Source organism: Peromyscus maniculatus, chromosome X (genome assembly GCF_049852395.1).
Source record: "Peromyscus maniculatus bairdii isolate BWxNUB_F1_BW_parent chromosome X, HU_Pman_BW_mat_3.1, whole genome shotgun sequence".
NCBI classification, from domain to species: Eukaryota; Metazoa; Chordata; class Mammalia; order Rodentia; family Cricetidae; genus Peromyscus; species Peromyscus maniculatus.
The window spans coordinates 29,517,936-29,530,719 of NC_134875.1; the positions used below are offsets into that span (position 1 = coordinate 29,517,936).

Consider the following 12,784-nt stretch of genomic DNA (forward strand, 5'->3'; position numbering starts at 1 on the left):
TGTTTGCTTGTTTGTTTGTTTTTGTTGCATTTAAAGTTCCTGAAGTACACTCAGTGCTGCATGCAAATCCATGCATATTATGAAATTAATGTGTCAGACATCTTATATTATCAACTATTTTTGTAGCCAAATATATTGATGAGAAAAATAACAAGCTAAATAAAGACAATTATGACATAAGAATTTATCCTTTAAGGTTTCTGTCCATTGAAGTTCAGTTCCATTAAATAGCAATCACTTACAATATGGTACATGCTATGCCAGCCATGGGAATCATGCATAACCAAAACATTCTCCTATGTTTTATAAAGTTTTACAGATGGTCAATTTGCACATTGATTATATAGATGCTTGTCCAAAAGCAAATAAAAATAAGAATCAAATAAACAAGTAGGGAAATTAGAGACTTATACATTTTTAAAAACTGTAAGTTTTAAACGTACGTTTTAAAAACTATAGCAGACAACAGATTTTTACAAATGTCTCTCTTACCATTGAAAAAAGCACTGCATGAGAACCTAATGCTAATATACAGGAAAGATATATCAGTACATCTGAGACATGATGACTTATGAATGTTTAAACACAGTAGGAAACAATAAGTAAACTTATGAAATATTGAGTAAACCTAGGGAGAAATTCTCCATAGAGATCTTATTACCAAGTCTTTGAAAAATAAAGCGATTAAGACAGGCAAAACAGCAAAATCAGTTCATTTATTACACTTATTAAACTGTGACCATCTTGACAGTAAAGGAAGGAGAGTTAATCTTAATACTGCTGATCTTAAGTACTATTAAAATTAAGGACTAAGGTTTCATGAAGACAAATGCTTCATCGCAAGAGTTTCAAGTTGTATCAAAGTGGACATAAAGCATATACACAAAAGAAAAGCCTAATGTAAAATTAAAGAGAACAATAAGATAATAGAACAAACATAAAGAGATTACATAGATAACTGAGCCTTCCCCATCGCTTATGCTCAAGAAATACCTTGTTAAAACTATGATTTATATTATTGGGAAAATGTAATTTCTGATCTTTGTAAAACACATAATTGTACTGTTTGCTCTACTATTTGAGCCAAGAGGAGGCACCATGTGAGTACATGGTAGTTTATGGTTAAGGAAGAAATCTTTTCACTCAGTATAGAAACTGAGAAAGTAACAGCAAGACTATATTTTATTAGTGACAAGTGTTTTCAAATTTCTTGATCCTGTAACAGCTTGGTAGAGGGACATGATTATGAAAAATAGTTATGTATAATATGTGAGTGAGTGTATGTCTGTGTTTATATATATAATTCCATGTATGCACCTGTGTTTAATTTGGACAGCTAAAAAGTTAGATTTAGTGTAGAACCACCCACTTACACATCCAGCTGGAACTATATGCTTCTATAATCAAAATAATTTTGTTCCTTATGTATACCTAGAGAGGAATAAATTTTGCAGTTTAAAGCATTTCCATTGGTGTCTTAGGAGCCAAATGTTTGTGTATCAGAAAATTCTTAATACAAAAGACAAATAAAAATGGATCTAAGCTTTTGAACAATAAACACCAGAAGCAAATATATGAACCTGACTATGGCTGAATATCTATTTCTGTACACACAGAAGTAACATATTGCTGTGGGATGGTCTGTATGTCAAATTGCTCTGATTGGTCAATAAATAAAACACTTATTGGCCAGTGGCTAGCCAGGAAGTATAGGTGGGACTAACAGAGAAGAGAAAAGAAAGAGCAGGAAGGCAGAAGGAGTCACTGCCAGCTGCCACCATGACAAACAGCATGTAAAGACACCAGTAAGCCATGAGCCACATGGCAAGGTATAGATTTATGAAAATGGATTAATTTAAGCTATAAGAACAGTTAACAAGAAGCCTGCCATGGCCATTCAGTTTGTAAGCAATATAAGTCTCTGTGTTTACTTGGTCCAGTCTGAGGGGCTGTGGGACTGGTGGGTGGTAGAGATTTATCCTGACTGTGGGCAAGACAGGAAAACTCTAGCTACAAATGGTGCCCAACGTGTTGGCAAGAGTTTCCACCTAAAACCTGAGTAAAAATATTCTAAATTTGAGCTAAAAAACAGTTCCTAGTTGTTTCTCTCAGGTTAGTGGCAGCCTTCCTGTTTGAGCTACTATGGTGGGTTTCTGGCGTGTGTACTTGACCTGCAGTTTGGCAGGAAAGAGACCTCTGCAAGTGGCACATTAAGCTGCATGGTGGATTTAGCCTTTGGTAGTACAAAACAAAAAGAGGTTTCTGAGCTACAAACTGCTTGGGTAAAATCATAGACCCAAGATGGCTCCCAGAGCAGGTGGAAAACGTACCACCGCCATGTTGGGAAGCTGAAGTGGGCAGAACCAGCAGCCACAGCACCATTTCAGTCTTAGAATGGTGCAGTTTAAAGCAATATGCTCAGAGTAATATAAAAAATAAGTCATGTAAAGATGGCTACCACACAGAGAATCTGGATTATGTTCTCTTTGATATTTGTAACTGAAGAAAAATATTTGATTGCAAAAGCTGTTGAGTTATACCAAAATGTATATTTTAAAGTTACCCTGACTTCAAAATTTGGATATAAGGATATGTTGCTTTGGAAAGAAGTCTCTGCTTTTGTTTCCACAGAAAGCCAGAGGCTATGGATTTGTTCCAGATTAAGATACATCAGGTTTGACCAGCTAAGATCCCTGAAAGGTCTCCAATGATACCATGGCCCAGATGATCCAACATCCAGAACTGTTTCAAGGCAACTGGCTCAGATGATACACCCTCATGGACTACTCCATAATCCTAAAATATTCTTTGTGTCCCCATAAGATACAGCGCTCCCCCTCCAGCAGGAAGTAGTAACAGAAGCTACACCCAAATTCCCAAATATACCATGTTGGCTTTGGAGATGTGTAAAAGTTAAAACCTGCCTCTTAAAAGAAAGAAAGAAAGAAAGAAAGAAAGAAAGAAAGAAAGAAAGAAAGAAAGAAAGAAAGAAAGAAAGAAAGAAAGAAAGAAAGAAAGAAAAGGGGAAGTGCTGTGGGATGGTCTGTATGGCAAATGTGTTGCTCTGATTGGTCAATAAATAAAACACTTATTGGCCAGTGGCTAGCCAGCAAGCATAGGTGGGACTAACAGAGAGGAGAAAAGAAAGAACAGGAAGGCAGAAGGAGTCACTGCCAGCCGCCACCATGACAAACAGCATGTAAAGATACCAGTAAACCATGAGCCACATGGCAAGGTATAGATTTATGAAAATGGATTAATTTAAGCTGTAAGAACAGATATCAAGAAGCCTGCTATGGCTATAGTTTGTAAGCAATATAAGTCTCTGTGTTTACTTAGTCCAGTCTGAGGGGCTGTGGGACTGGCGGGTGGTAGAGATTTGTCCTGACTGTGGGCAAGGCAGGAAAACTTTAGCTACAACATATACGCACTTAGCTTAAAGTATTATAGCAGGTTCATGATAATGTATATTTCATATGCTTCTCATAAAGTAATATTCTGTATATTTTAAGTCAATGTCAATTACTAACCAAAAGAAATATAAGGACTACTGAAAGTTTTACTGATATATATTGCAAATTTGATATGATAATTCATATGCATATACAATATTTAATCATAAGATTAAAATATTTGCCCTTAGCTGATTGTGAAAGGTATTTAAATAATTTATTCTATTCTATGTCTAATGTTAGACTCCAAAGTCTGGAATAAAGGAAATTTGAAGTACAGTGAATATAATCATGACAAATTTGAATCTTCACTTATTATTGGAACCCCCTAAAGATGGATGTAAACATGTATAAACTGCTTACACACTGCACTGAAGCTGAGGCTTTCAGTATTGCTGTGGGTTGTCTCATGTAGGGGAAACTGTTGTCCATCATTACAGAGATAAACAAACACCTTCAAAAAAAAGTGAGAGAAACTTAATGAGAGAATTTCCTGGAGTAGCCTTGGTTCTGGATTTTTGCCACATGCTAACTAGACAATTCAAGAGAAAAGAAACAGCAAATACTGAAAGCATTGACGTCCTGTGTTCCAACTTGATCTGAGCAGAGCATAAAAAGTTACTGCTTCACCTAGCCTTTAAGTCTTGTGCAAAATATCCGTGGTGACCTATGTGTTACATAGGCAATTATGCGTGGAAGGGGATTCTGAAGTACATAGTTTCTGCAGTTCAGGTTGGCACAATGCAAACCCATAGCTATATTTCATTTTGAGCCAAAAGGCAAATAAGAAGACAGGGTTCTACTTGAATTCTGCCACTTTAAATCATAAAAAATTTGATCATTGTAGATACAGCCTTTTCTCTTAGAACACCATTGTCTTTGATTGTAGAAGATTTAGAATTCAGAGGACATTCATTTTGTAATTGACTTTAAAGGTAATAAGGTAATTTACTGTAAAGATTCATATTGCATATGTTTTTTTACCTACAATACTACATCCACATGGTCATCAACCCTCTGTTTTCATCACTTTCTGAAAAGAGAAGTTTCCTATCACCTAATTATCTACACTTTTGAAAGTATTTTGTTCTTCATTGTCCACTGATTATTCTAATTTAGAAGTCTACCATATGAAACATCCCTTTTATATATGATTATAAAGTTTTCATTCATGAGGATTAAAATAGAGAAGACTGACCGTCTCTGTGGCGCAATCGGTTAGCGCGTTCGGCTGTTAACTGAAAGGTTGGTGGTTCGTGCCCACCCAGGGGCGGCGGGCCTCAGGCTTTTAAAAGCTTTGCCAAGAAACAGCCCCCGGGAAGGAGCTCACTCTGAAAAATGCACGTTCCTGCATGCTATTCAGAAAACCTGAGAAAAAACAGCAGCCTACGGAAAAAAAAAAAAAAAAAAAAGCAACCCTGTCATTTATGCCGGGCGGCACTCGGGAGGCAGAGCCAGGTGGATCTCTGTGAGTTCGAGGCCAGCCTGGGCTACCAAGTAAGTTCCAGGAAAGGCGCAAAGCTACACAGAGAAACCCTGTCTCGAAAAACCAAAAAAAAAAAAAAAAAAAAGAGAAGACTGGGAGAATGTTTTTGATTACCACCCAACTAACAGGAAATGAAATTTTACTTTGTCATGACTGCAACTCGTGTGATATTTATTCTAATATTTGAAGTAAGCCACAAAAGTACTGCTTTATTAGTTTTAATAACGTTTTTATTAATTGATAGATAATACTAGACTGTATATTCATAATATTCACACTCTCTTCCTCCCTCAGCTCCTACTAAATCTGCCCCATGAAGCACTTTAAGCAAATAAGCAGCACAGGCCTGCACCAGGTCATCTGTAGCTTTCAGTTTAGTGTTTTCATGGGATTCCTGACCATAACAATGAGTGAGTCTCTGATTCTTGTGCCTGCTATTAGGACTCTTTCCCTTCTTTTGGATTGCCTTGTCAAACATCAATATGATAGTTTGGGCTTCATCTTATTATGTTTTATATTGACATGTTTGGTTGTTTTCTCTTAGAAGATGAAAGACAGAAACGAAGTGGATCCAGAGCAGAGGAAAGGTGGAGAGGAACTGGGAGGAAGGAGTAGAGCAAGGGAAAACTGTAATCAGGATACATTGTATGAGACAAGAATCTATTTTCAGTAACAGGAGAAAAGAGCAGACTGCACATGCAGGACGATGTAGCAGAAAAAGAAGAGATAGACTGAATAACTGCATTTGTAAAAGCTTGTCTCATAAAATATTAGATAAGTAAATCTTTTTTCAGCTTCAAACCTAAGCTCTACTATCTCTCAATACTTAAGAAAAAGTTTAAGATATTTAATGTTCTACACAATAAACATTTAAGAGCCCCTACTACTTGTTTGGGAGTCTGGAAAAACAACAGAAGAATGCTGTGGTTAATAATAAAGAGGAGTGAAAGTCTAGGTAATGGATAAGTACACAAGTATGAAAGGTAAGGAGGGATGATAATGTGAAGGTACTAGTGTTTCAAGAATTTCCCATTTAGGTTTGATCACTCATCATAAGACTGCCCTATGACAAATAAACAGTGAATGGAGATAACATCATTTCAGCACAGTGAGTATTTTGATCACCGGAAATCATTTACCTTGTTATATTCATTGTATATGCTAAAAATCTGTCAGAAAAGTAGGTCCTTTTGTCTGTCCTTATAAAAGATGACAATTAACAATATTTTGCATAACATTGGATTCTACATCCAAGTTTTTGGTAAAGTCATCGTCAACATTTATGTTTTCTTGTGTTTCAACAATATTCAGTGATCTGAGAGTTAATTTTAACAAATATTCACTTTGCATGTTATCTGGCTGTCATTTCAAAGTGTTATCACTTTAGAAATATTCTTAATAATTTTGTGAATCAGTTTAATTACCTTAAAAAGACAATAAATGCTAGCATACTGAACCTTTGTTTTTTTGAGTAAAATGACCAGTGAAAGTTGAAATTGCATAGCATATAATATTAAAAAAACTGAAGAAATGAAATTAAATGTGCAAATGCACATTAATAAATACTTCCTATTGTTGATTTTTCTCTTTAGAAAATGGACTAATTTTAAAAGTTCGTGCTTTGCTTTAATCTTTGAACATTTCTCTTCAGATCCCTCCTCTAAAAGGCTACATATTCTACTCTGTGAACAAAAATCCCTCTGTATGTCATAGGTTAGGCATAGCTTTTCCTTTCTTGGTCTAATGGTTTAGCTCTGATGAAAGCTTCTTGGGAAAATATGTGTTCATGATTCTGCCTTCTCTGTCACTAATACCCATCTTGAGAGGCATAGAAAGATTAACTTTCTTTTTATCTCATGTATCAATGAATAAAATAAAAAAGATGCAAATTGGTTCTATTATTACATTTATGAGCTGTAGCAATTACAGGTTTGATTTTTTTTTGAAAATTTGTAGCATTTTCAAAAGCATTTAATTAGGTAAATTAAGGTTCATAAAGAACCTGTGTAATAGGGATCTAAAAAGGCTTATCCTCATTTAATATGCAAGGAAACAAAGAATCAGTAATGTTTAACATGCTGATGTTCACTAGGATATGAGTTGAAAGTGTTGAGACTCAAACAAAAGTTCTGTTGAAAAGTTCTGTTTTTCAGAAAAAAAAAACACTAATCTTTTGATTTTTTTTTTCCTTTCACAGCAGGTATCAATTGCAAAATAGCTTCTTGGTTAAGAATACGAAGTTGTATCCAATTGAACTTCCACATGGTAACATCTTGTCAAGCCTAAACTTGTGCAAGTCTTCTGCATGTTGTCACAATTTCTGTGAATTTCTATGTATACCTGCCATGTTGTGGCTGGAGAACCCTGTTTGCATAGAATTACAAAGAACCTCTAGCTCTTGGGTATATCAAGGACACTTTAGGTTAGCAGTCCTCACCCACTATAAACAATCAGTCAACACAAAACAGACTTGTGTGTGTGTGTGTATGTGTGTGTGTGTGTGTGTGTGTGTGTGTGTGTGTGTGTGAGAGAGAGAGAGAGAGAGAGAGAGAGAGAGAGAGAGAGAGAGAGAGAGAGAGAGAGAGAGAGAGAGAGAGATTTGCTTGGGTAGTGTTCGTTCTATTTTGGTTTTTCTTTATTTGTTGGATTTTTACTTTATTTTGTTTTGGATTTTTTTGAGAGGTAGAGAGAAAGAACATGAAATTGGGTAAAGAGGGAATTATGGATGATCTTGGACGAGCTGGAAAATTGGGAAGAGTGTGGTCAGAATATAGTATATAAAAGAAAAACAATTTTTAAATAAAAATAAATTTTGGGCTCCCTTTCCAGTAAATTTAAAGAAACAGAAATATATTCATCAAAGTAAAGACTTCAGAAATATATCTTATGAAATAAAAAAATGTATAGTTTAAGTTTTTTAATTGAGGAATGAAACACTTATTAATATATATTAATGATAATCAGGAAAATAAATTATGTTCTTAAATATTAAAATTTTATAAGAGAAATATGTGTTCCAGAGGTAGAAAAGAAGTTCCTCAATAGTAGAAACATAAAATCTTTAAAAGAAAACAAGGGAAACACTACAATTATTTAAAAAATTGACTAACACAAAATGAATTCTATTTTTGAAGAATTTTTGTTAGTAGATTTTTGCTTTATTGTTCCTGGTGGTTGTTTGATTTTCATCTTTGAGACAGACCAGTGAGTATACAAAGTTTGGGTGAGTGAGGAAGTGAGAATGGTTGGGAGGGATTTAGAGAGGGGAAAGCATAGGATTGAAATACATTGTCGAAAAAATTGTTTTATTAAAATTAATACTATTGCTGAAGTGAAAAATGAATTTAATAATGTCAATATATAAATAGTAGCACATTTGCAAGTAACAAGATTAAACATGGGAGAAGTTCAATATATCAAAGTTACTATGGTTTGAATATGTACACCAAAATTACAGTGGTGAAACTGAATCTTCCTACATTAATGTTGGGGACTTGGCAATTTTGACGTCTGTTTAATCACGTCATAGCTGTTCTCATGCTCTTATACCTGTAGAAATGAGTTTTATATACCTTGTGCTGTTCTGACTTAAGCCTCCTGAGAACATGCAGCATCCAAGGTACCAAACAAAGTTAAGCAATGAAACCATATTTTTTAAATGCCTTAAAACAAAGATGCTAGAACTTTGGAAAAATAAACCTATTCTTTGTAAATTACTTAGACTTATGTTTTCTTTGGTATACCAAAAAGAAATACAAAAATAATTCTCCCTTTTTTATTTTTTTCAATATCTGAAACTGAACACTGTGTCTTGCACATACTGAGCAAATGTGGTTTACTGAGCTATACCACCAAACTGAAAAATTCTTCTGTAAAAATGAAAAGAAGTACATTATTTAAAATTGTTTCAACCTCCCAAATTCATGCATTACCAGCACATGCTACCGCACCTGGCCTGACTGTTGCATTACTTGCTGGTTATAATTCAGCATTTGTGAACTTTATTGGTTATTTATTTCCATTCACTTAGTTCATGGTGAAATTAATACTCTAAGAAATTTTTTGAAGAGACAAATGAGCATCTATGTGGGGAAAAAGGATAAAGAATAATAAAAGCATCTTAAAAAACAGAAATTTACATATTTTAAACCATGCTAATATAGTAGATACTCCATATGTACATTATATAATCAATAATATAATTTGATACTGAAGTGTCAATATCAATATAATTATATACTTTTCATGCATTTGTTGATTTTCAAAAGTAACACTACTATATTTGGAAGAATATAAAGGAAAGCAGTACGTCTAAAAATGCAAATTTAAGCAACTAGAAAGTGGTTATAAAACACTTGCTGTTCTTGTAAAGGACCCAGGTTCAGTTCCAAGCACTGGTGGTGACTTACAGTCATCTACAGCTCAACTTTAAAGAGAGTTAGTACTCCTTTTCTAGATTCGATGGGTACTAGGCAGGCACATCCACACATACACACACGCACACACACACACACACACACACACACACACACATAGACATAAACCAGTGTAAATACATACATGTGGGTAAAACACTCATGTACATAAAATTATATCTTATAACAATGCAATCTTTAAGATTTGAGTTTTTAGATTTTAGCAAAAGTTATTTAATAACTATATTAAATTATAAGTATGCAGCTGTACTACTCAAAAAATAGTATCATCATTTTCAAAAGCACCAGTATGAGTTGTACATTTATATTTGTAAAAGCCAATATTATTCATAGAGCTAATAAAAAATCATGTTTATATACATATTATTAAACCAATTATGATCTAAATGGCATGTCTAACTGTAAGATAAAGCAATGAACTATATTACATGTGATGGAGAAATTTCCATTATCATTGTATAGGTAAAGTAAGAATAATTTTCTTGTTATTGTTATTATTGTTGCTTTATGAAGCCATGGAGGAAGAAGTCAGGGTCTGGTAGATGCTCGGTATGCAGTCTACTATTCATCAACTAAAACAAAACCTGGTGTTTGTGGTGAAATTTATTAGAGTGAATTACATTTCTTTCAGTGATTTTTTTATACCTGCATTACTATTGAAGATTAAAATTTCTCTGGAGATAACTGACATTTTCAATTTCCTTCATATTTCATTGCATATGTAAATATATTTATGTATATGTCAATTTCTTTTCTCATTAATTTTGCATAAACTCTGTTTTACAATGTTTCTTTTCATTAAAAAATATTTTGCTAAACCATATATCTAGTTCACTAAATACAAATATTGAAAACACTATATTATCTTATGTTTTAGTGAGAGGACACACTTTTTTGCATTTTATTTATATATTGTCAAAAATAATGTATATTTCATTATGAGATATTCTCTTCATCAATGCAGTTAATACAAGTATACATATATATGATAGTATAACATTAAAAACAATACATTTTATTATAATATACAATTAAATTATTTTACTTCACACATTGTATAAATTATATCCCCTTCCTGAATAGCTTACCCTCTGCTGATATGTAAATTTTCATCTCATTAAAAACAGAATGTTTTAGAGCATATATTCTCTCCTAATCTCTGGACTTTGTGCACCTTGTTAAACCTGCTCATGTTTAGGTAGTCTAAATCCAATGTGTTCATTTTTTTCAAGTTTTTTTTTTTTTTTTTTTTTCGAGATAGGGTTTCTCCGTGTAGTTTTGGTGCCTGTCCTGGATCTTGATCTGTAGACCAGGCTGGCCTTGAACTCACAGAGATCCCTCTGGTTCTGCCTCCCCCATGCTGGAATTAAAGGTGTGTGCCACCACCGCCAGGCTTCAAGCTATTTTGAACAGTTCACTGGGTCACTGACCCTCATCTCACCTTATTGCTTTGATATCCATTAGCAGCTTATTTTCTCCTGTTCTTCCTTTTAAAAGTATTTTATGTCGTACTTACTTTTATTAAGAAGATATGCCTTTTTATGGTGAGAAAATAAACTATTTCAATTTATCTTATACTAATTTTTGCATGATAAATAATGATATACTAATTGGACCATCCTTATGAGTCTCATATTCCAAAATATATCTCTATCTAATACATACATTGATAAAGGGGATGGCCTTCTAAAATATTTTAATCTAATATAAAAAATATAATTTTCTTGTTATAAATATTATTTTACTTTGGTGATTTCATATTTTTACTAACTTTAAATTTTACTAAAGCTTTTCTGTTAAAGACAGGGGCACCTCTGTCCTGGTCAGACCTTTCAAATGTCTAGTTCATATCACTAAGCCTTGCATGCAAAGGTTCATTTAAAAAGAATCTGTAATAATCCTAGAATCCAAAACTTTGCAAAAGTAGAGGAAGTTTTTTGTCCCTACTCCAGAAGCTAATATGCAGAATTCATTCATACAGTGCTTTTTTGTTTAAATAGTTAAGATTATTAAATTCTATGTACATAGTAAATAAAGTTATATACTATACAATCATCTTCCTAACACCCACTCTAATGAAAATAGATTTGCAGGTTTGTAGTCATATATAAATTTCAGCACTTCCTTTTGATATTTGTATATCAGAATGTCTGTCTGTGAAATTTCATGTGTCTTACTTACCCTTAGTGACAATATGAGATGCCCTAAGTTACATTAGCAGAAAGGGAAGACTGTTTGAGACAATGTATTAACAGTTTACACTTAAGGTTTGATTAGGACAAACTGAAAGTGAACTTTTAATTTCCTTTCTTCAGAAAGTCACTGGAGAGGTGCAAGGTTAATACTGAAAAAAAACTGGACTCAATTCTTCTAAAAAGCAAGAATGAACCCATAAACTTCCCACCATGGATTGAGGAGTGGCTAATGAGATCCAATCACTTCCTGAATATTTATAAGCAGTTAATAGTTGCTTGGTGAGGATAAAACATTTTTGTCAGTAGTGTGGCCACATAAACTCTGTACATTTTGGTAAGCAACTGCTCATCCATTAAAGTACAGTCAGGAAGAAAGCGATCATCATGAATAAGAAGAGAAGAAAAAATTGTGTGTGTGTGTGTCTGCGTCTATTATGAAATTGTTAAATAAATAAGTGAATACATAAAAAATAATAATAAAGGTGACGATGATGTTCCTGAGCATCACCTATAGATAGGAATAAAAAATTTAATAATTAAGAGGGATATAGACATCGTAAGTCTCCAAAATGCAAGTGGCCACCTAATCCGAGGGGCAAGACTGAGATGGAGTGAATGATGGACCTTTTGTTTCACCACACCTGGTCCATTTAATGTATGCTGGCAGATAAAACTTTTTTTTTTCCCAAAAGCTGTTAATTTCTGCCTTCTCACAGCAATGGATGACTGAACAAAGCACAACTTAAAGATTTGATCCCTGTCTTTGCTTATTGGCCTTCATATTGACAGCCAACATGAGTTCCAGTATTCTGGTTACATTTATACTCCATAAAAATAGGTATGGCAGTTTGACATAAAATGTGTTTTTATAGGTCTGAAATAGCTTTCTGATGCATATCATTTTAATCTTCCAAAATGAATGTTATATTTTGTTAATGATGTGAACATACCTCATGAAAAGTCATATACTGGAAACTTGGTCCCAAGGTCAGTAGTAAGAACTTTAAGAAACATAGAGCAGTGGAATAATTCAGTCATAACAAAATTTCATTTGAATTATATTAATGCAGTTCTCTCAGGACCTTAGTTATTGTGCAGAATGATTTCTTATATGGAGTCCATACTTCAAATTTCTCTTGCTTCTTTTCTTGTAAAGTGATGTCTGTCAAGCAGGTTTTAGCCACATAATTTACCATGAGACCCTCTCAATAGCCA

The 12,784-nt window shown here is 33.7% G+C and overlaps 1 non-coding gene across 1 annotated transcript; it reads left to right on the forward strand.

The window, feature by feature from the left end:
• Positions 1–4,651: 4,651 nt before the first annotated feature.
• On the forward strand, positions 4,652–4,725 carry Trnan-guu (transfer RNA asparagine (anticodon GUU)). The gene has a single exon. It is a non-coding gene; the product is annotated as a tRNA-Asn (tRNA).
• The last annotated feature ends 8,059 nt before the right edge of the window (positions 4,726–12,784 follow it).